This window comes from Enhydra lutris, unplaced genomic scaffold, assembly GCF_002288905.1.
Source record: "Enhydra lutris kenyoni isolate GAN:26980312 unplaced genomic scaffold, ASM228890v2 scaffoldscaffold11, whole genome shotgun sequence".
NCBI lineage: Eukaryota > Metazoa > Chordata > Mammalia > Carnivora > Mustelidae > Enhydra > Enhydra lutris.
This window is the reverse complement of record NW_019154095.1, coordinates 37,693,949-37,709,002: the sequence shown is the minus strand read 5'-3', so window position 1 is coordinate 37,709,002 and position 15,054 is coordinate 37,693,949. Positions and strand designations below refer to the sequence as shown.

Here is a 15,054-nt window from a genome sequence, read left to right as displayed (position 1 = left end):
TGCCAGATTTTCTGGGGCAGTGTCAATTTTAAATGAATAGCTAAGTTTAATTTCATCACTGCCTCTTTGTAAGAATTTCACCTAGACGAGTGAATAAAATGGAAAACAAATATTTTGCCACATCCCGTCCTAGTTTTTTATTTTTAATAGACAGTCACTCTCCTTTGAGCTCTACTGATATTCAGAAAGCTGTTATGGAAAGGACTTAATTTTGGGTGGTATAGGTCTCACAAATAAAATGTGCATCCCACATCTCATTTCCTTCCGATGCTTGAGGGAGAAGGAAGGCATTGATGAAGAGCTGCCTCATTTTCTAGAGAGAACAGAGGCCCTGAACGCTGGGAGGGACTTCCTAGCTGCAGTTGTCACAAGTCAGTCCAGAATTTTTTCCTCCTGGACTCCAGGCTGGGCCCCCACCTCCCCTGCCCCCGCTGGATGAGGGCTCACGGTGCCATGATTACTCCACGAGGCATAGGGCCATGCACACTTTTTGTTTTGAATTGGGTTTTATTAGTCATCCCACTCACTGGGTGTTAGGTGCTGTCTGTGTTGTTATGAAGATACACATGATGCTGTCTCTGTCCTTGCGGGGCTGGTAATGTATTTAAGGAAGCCTGGTATGTACGCACGAAGCAGAAGCTCACTGGACAAGGTGGGGGGGGGCGCGGGGTGGCTCATGCCATTTGCTTCTGAGGATGCAGATGGTGATAAGGGTCACTTTGCTTCCAGGCCGTGGGGGGAGGAACTGAAACTATAGCCTAGGCTCAGAGATGTACAGATCCCAGAATGGTGAAGGGTTAGTTTCTAATAATCTGAAACTTGACACTCTAAGAGCTTTCTTGAAAAGATCCTTTTAAATTCTTTTTTTCTTCTTAAAAATATTCATCTACCAAATAATGTCCTTTGCCTATGGTGGAAAAAATACATTAAAGGAAATATAGGCCAAAACTTGAGGTTTATGAATTTTTGTTGAACAAGAGAAAGCGTTTAGGCTGTCCCCACCCCTTGAGTTCTTTCTCCTCTCTCCCCTTGCTTTGGCTGATGACATAAATCTAAACCATTAATTGAAGCCAGGTCAGAAAAAGCAAAAGTGAGGGTTCAACAGAATGGTGAGCTCTGGAATGCCTGTCTCTCTGGACCTCCCAGCGAGAACAGTGAGGAATTCCAGACTCTCACTGACTTGGAGAACAGCTCTTCTGAGACTCTGAATCGGCTGCAAAGGGAAATTGTCTTCCTTTGGGGATTTAGGGGGACCGTGAGGGAAGGAATTGATGGACAAAGTCCAGTGAAGGCGCTTAATATGTTCCCCTAAATAATCTAAAATGACCTTCACATGCCCTCCAGGGTGGCCCCGGGAAAAACATCACTATATTCCTTCAGCTCTTACCTTGCTCTGCTTTCCAGAGCCTGACACAGGCAGAAACCCCACTGTTCTATTTCTCTCTGCCCTCAGGAACATTCACCAGTTGGGGGAAAAATAAGGCCAGAAAATTGTTGCTATGGGCTCTGTTTTGTGGAAGTTAAAATGCTGGAGCAAGAATCTGATTGCTTGATAGCTCCATCTCTCCCTCTCTCTCTCTCACCCCCCCACCCCTTCTCGAGAGCTCTCTTCTCCCTCCTCCCCTCCACCCCCACTTTTTCTACTCTCCCCTCCTCCCTCCACTGGACTCCCAGTCCTGCCCCCACCCCGGGCCCCGAGGAGAGCCTTACAGGTTGTCAATGAAACATGGAATTATTTCCTTTGATGGCTTAGATAATAGTAGGAGCCAAAGCAATGAGTGAGGTCTGCTGAAACCAATGCAGTCCTGCCCGGGACTCGAGAGCCAATCGCAGGAGCAGAGGGCGGGGCGTCAGCGCCAGCAGATAATTGCTAAGTGCATCGCTAGCACAGTTGGGCCGAGCTGCCGAAAGGTCTGGTCGCAGAGGCAGGGACGCGTAATCGTCAGCGTGCTCCATCCCGACAGCATCCTTCCACGGCTCGGCAGGGCAGCGAGCCTCTGGACACCCGTCCCTCCGCTCCGCGGAAAAGGTACTCCTGCCTGCGTCCCGGGGGGTGCTGCTCCCCCGGCGGGGCCATTCTCAGCGGCTTGGCAGGGTAGCAGATGTAGAGGGATTGCAGAAAGAAAAGTTTAGGGGAGAGAACGCGACAAAGGTGGGAATTCACCATCTTTTGTTGGGATGAAAACAAGCTGACAATTTAGAAAACTTCTGCGCTGTCTAAACTGGCTTTGTTTACTCCTCTCTCAATTCGCTGCACTCAGGTCTGTGGAAATAGGTCTGGGCTGGGGCTCGGGTGACTGCACGGTTGGGGTGTAAATTCGGGTTTGTTGGGTGAAGGCAGTTGGACCCCTGGATGTGCTACTCCCTGGCAAACCCAGCACTGGGAGGCTGATGTTGAGAAATAGTTGGTTAGTGGGGTTTTCTGCCAGAGGGTCTGCCCCCTTTCCATTACCTTGACCTGCCTTCCCCCAACTATGTGACCTTCAACTTGAGTCCTTCCCCAAACTTCTGTTTCCTTCCTCCCTCCTATCCTTTTGCCCACTCTGTCTCCGTTCTTTTTTTTTTTTTTTTTTTTTTTTTCTTGGTGGGAAAAGAAATTTCCCCGGGGTGTGGGCGGCTGTCCTGTTTGACCTGATGGGCATTTATGTGCCACCCAACTTGGTGAGAAACCGACGGAACAGTTCTCAGAGGAAAAGAAATTACTTAATTGATTAGCTCCTGAAAACTGGAAGACTGTCCGGGCTTGGTGTGTCCTGAAATAAAGGGGACGGAGCTAAATGGTATCCCCTGTGAAGGTTATACCCTTATCAGAGAAGGGCTGTCCAGGGCAGAACACACCAGTGATTGTAAGAGGTGGAGGGCAGACTTCTGGGGGCTGCCTCTGTTTAAGTGTGCAGGTACATCTGTGCCCCAGAGGGTGCAGGAACCTCCATCCAACACCATTTCCGATCATTGCTCTTCAAGCAAAAAGCTCGCCATGGTCAGCAGCTGGTTCAGCCTCGAAACACCCTTATGCATTCTAAATTGCAGGACCACAAGGGCCTTACTTGCTCTGAGACCCACTTTTGGATCTGGGGAAAACTCCTTTCCTGGAGCTTCTGCAAATGGGAGGTGTTAGCTAGGCGTCCTAGGAAGCGAGGTCCCCATGGAGAGAAAGGTGATGTGCTTGGTCTTGAACTTCCTGCCAGCTTTGGCGCAGGCAGCTCTTATAGCCCTTCACCAGGTGTGCCTCTAAACCTGCTGGATGCTCTGGGGCTGTCAGTCCAGGACTCATCTTACAAGCCCCCGGGGCTTTGAGGGAAGTCAGGTGAATCGCCTCACCCTGATTTCTATCCTAGTCCTGAAGCTGGGGAGTTTAAGTCCCAGTCCTGGCAAGAAGTGAATATCCTGGGAGAGACATCCTCCAGCAACCCCTTGTCCCTAGGACACCCTTCCTGCTGAGATGCGGATGACAGGCACCCTTCTCTGGCTCCACAAACCACTTTCAGCTTTTAATTCTCTCCTTTAACGGCCACAACAGGTCCTCCACCTCCTTTAGGAAGCTATTTGGGGGGGAGTCCTTATTGTTGAAGATCTACTCACAATGATTAAAAAAACAGCTGCCTCACTTTTTTTTTGTTTGTTTTTTTTCGGTCAGGATACAGTCAGCTTTCTCTTCTGCACATGTTGTCTGACAGTAAACAGAACAAACTTGCAGCCCTGCAAATTATGTCTTTTTGTTTGGGAGCCTGGAGTGGACATGGAGCTTTTGTCTGCTGTTGGGGTGAATTTGGCCACACACCTTCTCCCCTGTGGTCTGTCTAGGGCATGGGACCTCCAGAGAGCTCAGGAGAGGTGGCACCCAGCAGGTGGAGGGGAGTGTGAGAGGGGGCACTTCGGTTTTCTAGAAGGCGGTAACAAAACTAGAAAATGATTTTGAGTTTCAGAGGTGCCTCGAACCAAAAAACTGGTAGCGAAAATTGAGGGTCCTTTCAATTGATGCTGATCCGCTAGATTTCTATCATGATAGAGGACATTCAAAGTAAAGCTTTTAAACCAGCTCCTGAATAGTGACTCATGCCCTGGAGAGGAAAAAGGCAGGGTGGGGGGAGGGAGCAGAGAGAGCGTTGGGAAGTGCAAGTGGGACACGCGAGGAACCCTTGCCTTGTCTTCTCCCTCCTCCTCATTCCTCTTCCTTGTAGTTCCTCATTTGGAACAAAGATCGTTAAAATAACAACTCTAGACTAAAAAAAGCATAATGGGAGCTGAAGAATAATTGATGAAATGCAAAACACCACCAGTGCAACTTCACCTTGGATGGGGCATGAGATCCAGGATCCAGCCCCGCCGCTGGGATCCACTTTGGAGAATTCAATCTCTGGTGTTAGGCTGATTGGTTCTTTGTGAAGCATGGTGCCTGTTTGTGTGTGAAGGGACTGATTGGTGCTCGGAAAATTAAATTTGTTATTCGTCATTTCACGGAACATGGTAGCTTTCGCCAGAACCCTGGCAAGCACCAGCCGTAGATCTAGCATTTTCTCCTCTCCCCAGTTGGGCAACTAGGCTTTCTCTCTTTTAACTACTGTGCTGAGTGGGGGTTGCCTGTCTCTGTTTTCACAAGCCCTGGGTGACTTACCTGGCAAGTAAAAGTCCCTTCCTTACTTTTCTGTTCTCTTTCTTGTCATCTCTTCTCATCATAAACACTTCAGTAAATAATCTCTTCACCAACCTACTTTGATCTCATCATTTTGTGCCAATTTTGCTGTTAAAGAAAACTGTCCCCTGAAAATAGGGTTCAAAACATATGAATATTTTTATCTGAGAAGAGCCTTTTAGTCCTTCTATTTTAAAATTTAATTTTGTGGTTTTTGGGGAAATCAAATAAGCACGTTTATTGTGTTAGGTGTTTTTGTGAGTCCTGTTGAGATGTCTTCTTTTTTCTCTTGAGTGAATGCTTGAACTCCCCAGTTGTTCTGGGGGTGTGTGTCTGGAGGTTTGAAATAGTCTGGAGTATCCCCCTCACACCTGAAAGGTGAAGAGATTGGAGCATGGTGCTTCTTTTTCCATCACAGGGTGAAAGCTGTTTTGAAATCTAGGCCCTGAAATGTCCTCACCACACAGGGTTATTTTCCCCCTTCACTCTTGGGAAAATTTCACAGCTCAAATTATTAATAAATACTTCACTGGACTCACTTTTTTTTACACACACACGCCCCCTTCCTCCCTCCACACTTGGGTCTATTGCACACTGAACGATCTTACTTAATCTGATATATGCCTCTCCTTCTTCCTTCCCTTCTGATTCTTCCTTCCTGTCACTTAAGGGCAGCCTAGAGGTTGAGATTTAATTTTCAACACCCTGCTTACCTCACTTCTAGAATGGTTAGCCAAGGGGAGTCAAGAATTCTGGGATGCCTATGGAGTTGCCCTGCAGGAGCTGTGAGGCAATGCTTCACCATGTTCTGTTCCATGCAGACCTCCCCAGAGTGCCTGGGGGGTACCCCTCATGAGAGAGCCAGGGGGGAGGGTTCTGAACGCAGGCCTGTTAGATACCTAGGGACTCTACCAGCAGGACCCCTGCTGCTCCGCTGTCCTGATGCCCCCTACCCTCAGCCCCACGCGTAGGACTGACCTTGGACACATTAGCCAGCCCTGAAATGCACCTGTCATTCTCCCAGTCCCTTTGTTCTTTGTTCCGTTCTGACCCTTAAATCTCTCTCTCCAGAGCTAGAAAGGATCAAATCTCCTTATTCTTACTAAGGTGTAAATAGTGAAGAGTGTTGCCACCGACAGAAGTGTTTGAGTTCTTAATGTAAGTTAAAGCTGTTCACAGTGGAGTCACAGTCATCTGCCTCGGGGTTCAGAAGGTGGCGTTTGGGTGGGGAGTGTCTGGGCAGTTGTGGACCTTTGTTTTTCAGTGAAGGCTGGTCCTGCTCTCACCTGGTCAAGGACATGCTGCAGCCACTCGGGGGGTTGCGCTGGCGATATTGGGCGTCTAGCACTCGGAACCAGATCCCTCAGCCGTGACCTTGGGCACTGCACCTACTTTGCCTGTTCTGACCTCAAGTTTCTTCATATATAGAGCTGGGGGCTCGGACGTTCTCACGGATCCCCTTTCTGCGCTGTCGTTCTCTCTGGATGTTGCTGCTGGAATCCTACATCCATCTGGGGATGGTGGAGCTTCTGAGGGACTTGGAGCTTGAGGCGTGGGCTCTAATGCGGGCCACAGCACCCAGGGACGCTGTCAGAGCTGGAATCCATGAGGTCAGGTCAGAGGGATGGTGGCTGCTCTGCCACAGGAAAAACAGGCTGAGGGGTGATGTAATAACTGATTTTGGTTTAGGAGGGGATGCTGGATGGAGGATGGCGACCAGCTGTTCTCCATCTCCAGTAGGATTGAACGAGAGAAAATAGACAGAAATTGCAGCAGATGGACTTAGATTAGGTATGAGGAAGAATTTTCCGTCAGCAAGAGTTGTTAAAAAGGGAAGGTTGTGGAGCCTCCGTGATGATCTTTAGGAAATGGATAAGGAGAAGATTCAGCTGGAGGAGGAGGCGGAGCGCTGTGAGGAGACTGTAGGAGGGGCTGTCTGGTCCCGGGATCCTGGCCCTTGCTGGAGGAGGAAGAGGAGGAGTGGGGGGGGGGGGGGGTGCGTGGGCAGAGGCCCTTTGTGGTTTCTTAGGAACCTCACCTTTGCTCTGAAGCTGGCAAAGTGGCCGAGAGCCAGAGTCCCCGGGAAGGCAGGGAGGGGTGTGGCCAGCCTACATGTCCCTCCAGGTACCGCCTTGACTGGCAGAGCCTGTCTGCTGCTCAAGGCTCTCTATTCAAATCTAATCTTTCATTTCCAGATGTGGCAAATGAGCCCCAGAGAGGGGGCAGGCTTTGGTGTCCTCACGCCCTGACCTGACAGCAGAGCCAGGACCTGAACCGAGGTCCTCCAACCCTTCAGTCCATATTATTTGCTTTGTAGCTCATTTTTTCTCTTGCTTCCAAATTGAATAGACCATTTACTTTTTCTGGGCTCCTAATTTTTCTCTGATCCAATGGTGGAGACAGGGACACCTGCCCTCCGTTAAGCAGAGTTTATGGAGTGCCCTTTCTGAGCACGGTGTACTCAACCCCACCTTCCCTGATTTATGCAGCAAACTCTTCCCCTCAGTGGGTGACTGGGCAGGGCTGCTGCAAAGCCAGGGCTGGGGGAGTGCCTGCCGGACACCGGAGCAGAAAAGAGGGGACCGGGTACAGCGGGAGGAGGAGGACGAGGAGAGATACGAAAAATATTATTCAATCTGAATCGCACAGAGCTGACAGACTTGAGACATCTAGTTTCAGCTCCCGGTCGGACGAATGAAAGGAGAGGTTCACAGCACGCATAGGATCCGGATAAGGCCCTTCTATCACCAGTTACCTTTACAAAAATAAAACAGAATTTGGAATTGCCTTCAGATTCTCATTTCTGAGAGAAACTTCTATGATGTGGGGCTGAAATTCCACATTCCTTCTAGCCAGAATTGATTCATTACTGGCCGGACAGATCTGTTGGGTGTGCTTGGAGCCCCCTGGGAGGACCCTTGGGGCGACCCTAGGGATGTTGCACACTGCGGCAAGGGGGTGTCCAGAGGCACGTCTCTGTGCTAACAAAGGCATGCTGAGCACTGTGTGCAGTGCTGAGGTGGGCACCGGGGAGTCTCTGTGAAATGGGATAAGCATGGTCCTTGTCCTGTGGGAACTTGCCAGGGAGGACCATTGGCCTCCAAGGCAGCCAAGCCGTCTGTGTGTCTGAGGAGCCAAAAGGGAAGAGGGCACAGTGGGCGCCAAAGGCCTGGCTGCCAGGGGTGGGGGGCAGGGGGTGAGACAGCCTTGAAGGGTGGAGAGAGCTGAGGAAGCTGAGGGACAGAAGGCAGGGGGAGGGTGGGGAGAGCACAAGAAAGGACAGAAAGCCAAGGGGCTGCAGTGCCTTTCCTGGAAGGTGAAAGAACCCACATGCATAGAGAGAAGCTGGAGGAAACAGATGGGCAGGCTTACCCTTACTTGGTATGGTCAGGGGAGGCCTCCTGGAGAGAGTGACACCTGACGGGAACTTGGGAAGTAAGTAGGATCCTACCAGGTGGATGCAGGGGTGGGGGGTGGGGGGGGTGGAGGAGGGCAGCCACGCTGGCAAGGCTCAGAAGTATGAAACAGGACAGTGTGTCAGAGCAGTCTGAGTAATACTTGGGTGTTGCTGTATCTGAGCACATGAGGTATGTTTTTGGGGTGCTGGAGGGAGAGAGGGTGGGAGCATACCCAGGTAGGGAAGGACCAGCTGGCCACGCTGAGGAGCAGAAGGGTTTTAGGCAGGAAAAGGCAGTCCCATTTGCATTGAGGACATGGGAGTTGTGGAATGGAGGGTGGGGTAAGGTTTGGGAGAGGCGAGGCTGGGCTAAAGGGCTGGTCCTGATGTCATTTGCTGCCATCCAGGTGAGCAGCGATGAGGGAGGAAGGAAGACCCTGGCAATGGGAGAAGAGGGGGGGACAGCATCACAGGGTGACCATTTTGACTTCCTAAGTTGTCCTCAGTCAGGTGAAAATGAAGAGGAATTTTTCATCCCCTGAAGGAGAAGCTGACAGGTGACAAGGAAAGGTCACATGGGTAGATGAGAGAGAGAGAAAGAGAGTGGTGTCCCCCACTGAAGACAGGATGGGAGCAGATGGGTTTCAACCACAAGGAAAGGATATCAGCTAGACATTAGCATTAATGGCTTAATGGAGGGATTATTAAACACAGGGACAGGGTCAGCAAAGACCTCTATGAACTAAATCTCTTCCCATCTACTGTTAAAAAATCAGTCTGTCCCTTGATAGAAGAGTAGGCAAAGGATGTGAAGGGGGAGTTCAAACAAAGAGAAAAGAAATGCAAATGTCCAGAAAAAGATGTACAAGTGTCCAACCTCTCTAATAATTACAAGAGTACATTAGAAATAAGATAGCATTATCCACCTGCCAGACGAGCAAAAATGAAAACGATACTCCCTGTGTTGTTGTGAATGCCAGGATAGTGGACATTTGCAGACTTAGCTGGTGGGAAGATCATTTGCAAACATGGGAGACATATCTCAAAAATATACCCTCTAAACCAGCAAGCAATTCCTCTTCTAGGAACTTATCCTACGGACATACTCAGAGCTGCGCAAAATAGTTCTAATCAAGGATATTCCTTTCAGCATTATTCATTATAACAAAACATTGTATGGGGGGATTAATTAAATCTAATACGGCTCATCCATAAAATGGAAATCAAGGAAGCTATTAAAGTTACATTGGATAATACATAAGAATATGGGAAAATGCTAATAATATATATTAAGTCAATAAAGGTCTAAAAGTAAACAGGGTATAAATACAATTTTGTAAAAAAAAAAAGAGATTTATACAGGTCATGAAAAATAGAATGGAATACAATATATCAGAGTGATAATGGTGGTGATGTCCAGGTTTTAGGAAACATCTGATTCTTCCATTAAACTTTTCTATATTTTCCAGATTTCTTATAGTGAAGAGAAGCACTCTTTTAAAATCAGTTATTCAAACCACAAATGTTGGAGCGGGGACTATACGTCTATACATGTAGCAAGTGTCCGGCTCCGTCTGGCTCCCTAAAAGTCATAAGGCATCCGGCCAGGTGACCTCACTCCATTCGGTGAGATCAGATAAATGCGCAAAGGCAGTGAGTGCAGCATGGGGTCCCCTGCCCAGAGTCGGCTTCCGATGTTGGGAGTGTGGAATCTCTTGGCTGGGAAGGGTGACCACTGGTTGGGGGCTTGGGCAGGCTTGCTCCTTCCTCCTTCCCTCCTCCCCCTTCCACACACATCGCCAGCCTTGTTCCTTTCAGTGGTCAGACCCAGCTTCACCTTTAGGTGGTGTGTTTGCCCGCTTCACACCCATCTGCAGATGTCCTAAGTGAAGTTGAGTCTCAGACTGGCTACGACACGGTCAGTCAGGGTCAGGGTCACAAATCTAGTGAGTGGCAGAGCCAGGTGACAAGGAACTGGGGTGTCTGAACCCGTGCTCCCAGTCTGGAGCGGGCTGTTTTGTAGAGCTTTCTGTGCTCTTGGGGATAGCTGGCAGGTTTCCAGCAGGAAGGTGTGGAGCCACCCTCCCCTCCTTCCCAGAAGCCATGCCTTCTGCTTCATTCACTTATTAAGACCGAGTGACTGCTCTGACAGTTCCGACAGCTATCACATTTAGAGGAGTGACTTTGGGTGCGGAGGGTCCCCAGCGGTGCCCTCCTGCCTCTGCTTTCTCGCCGAGTGCCTCATTTGTGGCTGGTTTTCCAGACGGCTCTTGCTTCCCCCCCGGTGCTTTCCTTTGTTGCATAAACTCCGGGCAGCCTGAGAGTCCCTTTCTCTGTGCAAGTCACGGCTGCCTGGCTCCATGGTGTGTGTCCAGGCTGCGTGGAGGCTCTCCGAGGCACTTTCCCTCAGCAGGGCAGCGGGCGGCTCTGAGGGGCACATCCTTGGGGCTTTCACAGGCTTACCTGGGGAGAGTGGAAAGGCCTGCTAAAACGTCGGGCTGGATGAGGAGTGGTGTGGGCCACGTGGCTGGATTGCTGCCCTATTTACTTTAATAATAATGCACAGTTGTATGGTGTTTTGTATTTGCAAGCCTCAGAGGCAGATGGGGCAAGTGTCTTTCTCCCCATTGTGCGGGGGAGGAAATTGAGACTTGGAAAGGCAAAGCCACTTGCCTCGGTTTGTATGGGCAACAGGCAGAAGAGCCAACATGGCACAAACCAGATTTTCTGCCCGCAGATACCGCCCTGCTCATAACTGACAAGGGCTTCTTGCTGGCTACATGTCCTGGGTGCCACGGGGGTGGGCCACAGCATCCTGTGTGGCCCTGGCTGGTATTTGGTGACTTGGTTGACGTGAAGGGACTTCCAGAACATGGTGCATTCAGCTGAGTCCTGTTGTGAGCCCGAGTCCAGTGGGTGCTGAGAAAGATGGGTGCCCATGAGAGGCTCATGGAGGATGAGGGAACTGAGCCCTGAAGGATGAGGGTGTTTGGGACAGAGAAGGGACCTTTTTGGTGCGAGTGGCGATCCGGAGCCAAGAAACGGCATGCGATGCTGGAGGCCACTGAGGGGCTGTGTGGCTGGTCAGGCGGTGTTGGGGAGAGGATCTGTGCGTTTCCCTCACCCCAGGCTTTTTCTATTTTTCAGAATCCCTCCTGTGTAATAAGCTTGGGCAATGCCACCAGGAGAGAGGAGGTAATGGGTTGGAGTTTTCCTATGGGCTCCCTCCTCCTCACTGCCTCTCTTGATTTTGCTCCCGCTGAAAATGAAATTGCCCTATAGGGTTCCAGAAGACAGGAAGGGGCAGCTCGCCGGTTCCTATTCTGCCAGCCCTCCCCTGTCTGCCTGGAACTTAGGGTTTTCAAAATATGAGAAGAGGAAGGAAACATGATGAGCCAAAAGGAAAAGAAAGAAAAAGGGAGCAGAGTGGGGAGGAGGTGGGTGACTCAAGCGCGGTGTTTGGAAACGAGGGAGCAACTTCTAGCACAGTGAAAAAGCAGAAGCAGAAGCTCTTTCTAAATTGTAGATTTTTTAAAAAAGATTTTATTTATTTATTTGACAGAGAGAGAGAGACAGTGACAGAGGGAACACAAGCAGGGGGAGTAGGAGAGGGAGAAGCCAGCTTCCCTCGATGCAGGGAGTCCAACCTTGAGCTCAATTCCAAAACCCTGGGATCATGACCTGAGCTGAAGGCAGAGGCTTAATGACTGAGTCACCCAGACGCTCCTAAATTGTAGATTTTTAAGTGTGACGAGACATAAATAAGAAAGGAAAAAGAGTCTGAGACTATCCCTTCTTTTCAAATTTTTCTTTTTTTTTTTTTTAAAGATTGTATTTATTTATTTGACAGACAAAGATCACAAGTAGGCAGAGAGGCAGGCAGAGAGAGAGGAGGAAGCAGACTCCCTGCTGAGCAGAGAGCCCCATGCGGGGCTTGATCCCAGGACCTGAGATCATGACCTGAGCTGAAGGCAGAGGCTTCATCCCACTGAGCCACCCAGGTGCCCCCCTTTTCAAATTTTTGAACCTGTGGTCATCAGCCTCATTTTGAAGAGGAACCCGAGGCAGGTGTGGTTCACACAGCTGGCAGTGGTGGATGACAGCCTGGTGTCGTCAGCTGTGCCGTCCGTCTGGCTCCCCGCTTCTGCTTCAGGCCTGATGGCCCTGGGGGTCTAGGAGAAGGAAAGGAGGGGGGTCCTTCTGCCTCCAGAGCAGCCCCTTGTCTGTTTCTCCATCCTGCCTCCTCCTGGTTTCCAGAAGGCTCTGCAGAGAGGTGTGGGGAGCAGCTGGCTGGCAGGCCCCTTGTCGCTGGGGACCCAGTAACCTGTCCATTCCCTGGGATAGGTCCATGAGGGATGCCTCAGGCTGCAGGGCTGGGAGAGCTTGAGGCTGGCCCTGCTCTTTGATTTCACCATGATGGAAATGATGGGCTTCTCTCTCTCATCCTTTAGTTTCCTGAGCAGGGATGTGAGCTTCTGAAATGTTCTGTGTTCACTTATTCATTGCTCAAAATAATGAGAATTGACAGTCACAGCTCTAAGGTTTTAGGACACAGTTAGTGGACAAAACTGACCCAGTCCCCCATCCTCCCCGAGATACTATTCCAGTGAGGGGAGACAGATGGCAAACAAAGAAGTCAGTTTGTAGGAAGGCTGAGATGTAAAATGGGGAAAAATGAGGGAGAGCAAGGGAACGGGGAGAGTGTGTGGGGAGGGGGTGTCCAGGAGGGTCTTAGTGACACAGCAACACCAGAGCAGGGACCCAGGGCCGTGGAGGGTGACCCTTGAGGATGTTTGAGGGAAGGACAGTGCAGGCCAGGAGAGGTCCTGCAGCTGGAGATACCAGGGGACGTGGTGGCGGGGAGGGTTAGATGTAGCCATGAGGTCAAGGTGAGCTTCGTCAAGCCCCTGGAAAGTTTTGAGCAAAGGTATAACACAGTATATGATTGAAAGGGATTGCTCTGACTGCCTGGTGTGTGCCCTGAGAGCATGTTATGGGAGAGCTGTGTGGAGGCAATGACTGACGCTGGCCAGAGAGGGTGGTGGCTTGGATTAGTGGTAGTAGTTGTGGGGGGTGGGTGGGGGGGAGGTGAGGAACAGTCAGATTCTGGGTATGTTTTGAAGGTGGATTTCGTGATGGTTTGAATGTAGGGTTTGAAAGAAAGAAGGTTCACAGATGATTTCCAAGGCGTTTGGGATGAGATAGAAGTCCGTGGAAAGGATGAATTGGGGGAATACAGGAGGTGAGAATTTTGTTCGGGGAGATGTTAGACGTCCAAAGGAAATGCCTGCTAGTTGGTTGGGTTATGGGTGTAGGGTTCAGAGAAGAAGTCTATGCTAGTGAAAAATCTTGGGAGTTGTCTGTGTATTGATAATATTTAAGGTACGGGGCCAGATGAGGTAACCTTGAGAGTGAGTGTAGAAAGGAGCTACAGAGACTGAATTCTAGGAACCCCAATACTTAAAGATCTAGAATAGGAATTGGTGAACTTTCTGTTGAAGAGTCAGAGAGTAAATATTTTAAACTTTCCGGTCCAAATGGTCTTTGCTGCCGTGAGTCTGCTTTGCCAGTTGCAACAGGAAAGCAGCCACAGATAACAGGTAAATGAATGAGTGTGACTTTCTTCAATGAAACTTCATTTGCACAATCAGGCCCCTGGCTTCCAGGGCTTTGTGTGCTGACCTTTGTTCTGGAAAGGGAGGATGAACCTGCAAAGGAGACAGATAAGGAGCAGCCCCTGAGGTAAGGTTGCCTCAGAACTTAAGTGAGGCATTTTCAAGGAGGGAGTGATCAGCGGGATCCCTTCCCGTGTGAAGTCTGTGAGGACTGAGTAGCAGCGAGCTGAAGGAGTGTGAGGTGAGGGCCTCGTTGGAGCAGGTTGGTGGAAAGGGTTGGGTAGAGCTCATGAAGACAACCTATGGAGAAGTGGGGCGTGAGTGTGTGTGTGTGTGTGTGTGTGTGTGTGTGTGTATGTGTGCTTAAAATGGAAGAAATAGCAGGCTGTGTGTGCTGGTCAAACAACCCAGTCAAGTATACAAAGGTGATGTGGGTGACAACTGCTGGAGTCCTGGGGAGGGGGAGGGGCTGGGATCCAGTGCCTGGGTGGGCATGGCCCGGCTAGCTGAGTGGACAGCCAGGGGAGGGACAGGTAGTCAGGTGGGTGAGTGGGGGGGTGTGATGGGATGGGTGGGGGTCAGAGTGGGGACCCTCTTGTTGCTCATTTTCTCCCTGACTGGGAAGAAAGATCAAGAGCTGTCGGGGTTGGCGGGGTGGGGAAGAGGAGGCCTTGGTCACCCCTGATTGGAGACTGGGGCAGGCGTGGCTGTCCAGAGACAATGAAGAGGGTGTGAGTCTCTAAATCAAAATTAAAATGTTCGTGGTGATGCTATCAGGGGAGCATGGGGGCTCTGTAAATTCTGAAGAGTTAAGACTGAATCAACACGGCCAAGTTGAGGGTGTGGGTTTAGATTCCTCAAAGAGTCTCAGATTCCCACAGGCCTGGAGTGGCCTACCCAGGTGCCTCTTGTACCGCTTTTTTTTTTTAATTGAGTTATAATTGACATGTAACATTATATTAGTTTCAGGTGTACAACCTAATGATTTGATGTATGACTATACTGCAACATGAGCACCACAGTAAGTCTAGTTAAATCCACCACTACGCATGGTTACTTTTTTTTTTTTTTTTTTTTAACAATTGTATTTTGAGGAAAGAGTGTTGCTGACTGGAGATTCTAGGACTCCTCCGAAATCAAACGGTTATGTGAGGTGAGAGAGACCACTGGCCTGGGGTTGGGGGTGGGTAGGGAAGTCCCACTGCACTTTTTTTTTCTCTCCTGCTAAAGCTTTTTTGTCTGAAACATCTTACTTAACTGTTTACATCTTTTTATGAGGCAGGAGAGAGGAGGGAATGAGAGGAGATTCCTCTCTCTAATTTTTGTTTTTTTTTTAAGATTTTATTTATTTATTTGACAGAGATCCCAAGTAGGCAGAGAGGCAGGCAGAGAGAGAAAGGGGGAAGCAG

The 15,054-nt window shown here is 49.7% G+C and overlaps 1 protein-coding gene across 1 annotated transcript in view; it reads left to right on the top strand.

Moving 5' to 3' along the window:
- The first annotated feature begins 1,907 nt into the window (after nucleotides 1-1,907).
- LOC111144606 (zinc finger matrin-type 4) overlaps nucleotides 1,908-15,054 on the top strand; it is a 369,394-nt gene continuing 356,247 nt past the window's right edge. Inside the window, exon 1 of the mRNA XM_022498988.1 lies at nucleotides 1,908-2,029. The gene's annotated coding sequence lies outside the window, so the exon portion shown is untranslated. The remainder of the gene's footprint in view (nucleotides 2,030-15,054) is intronic.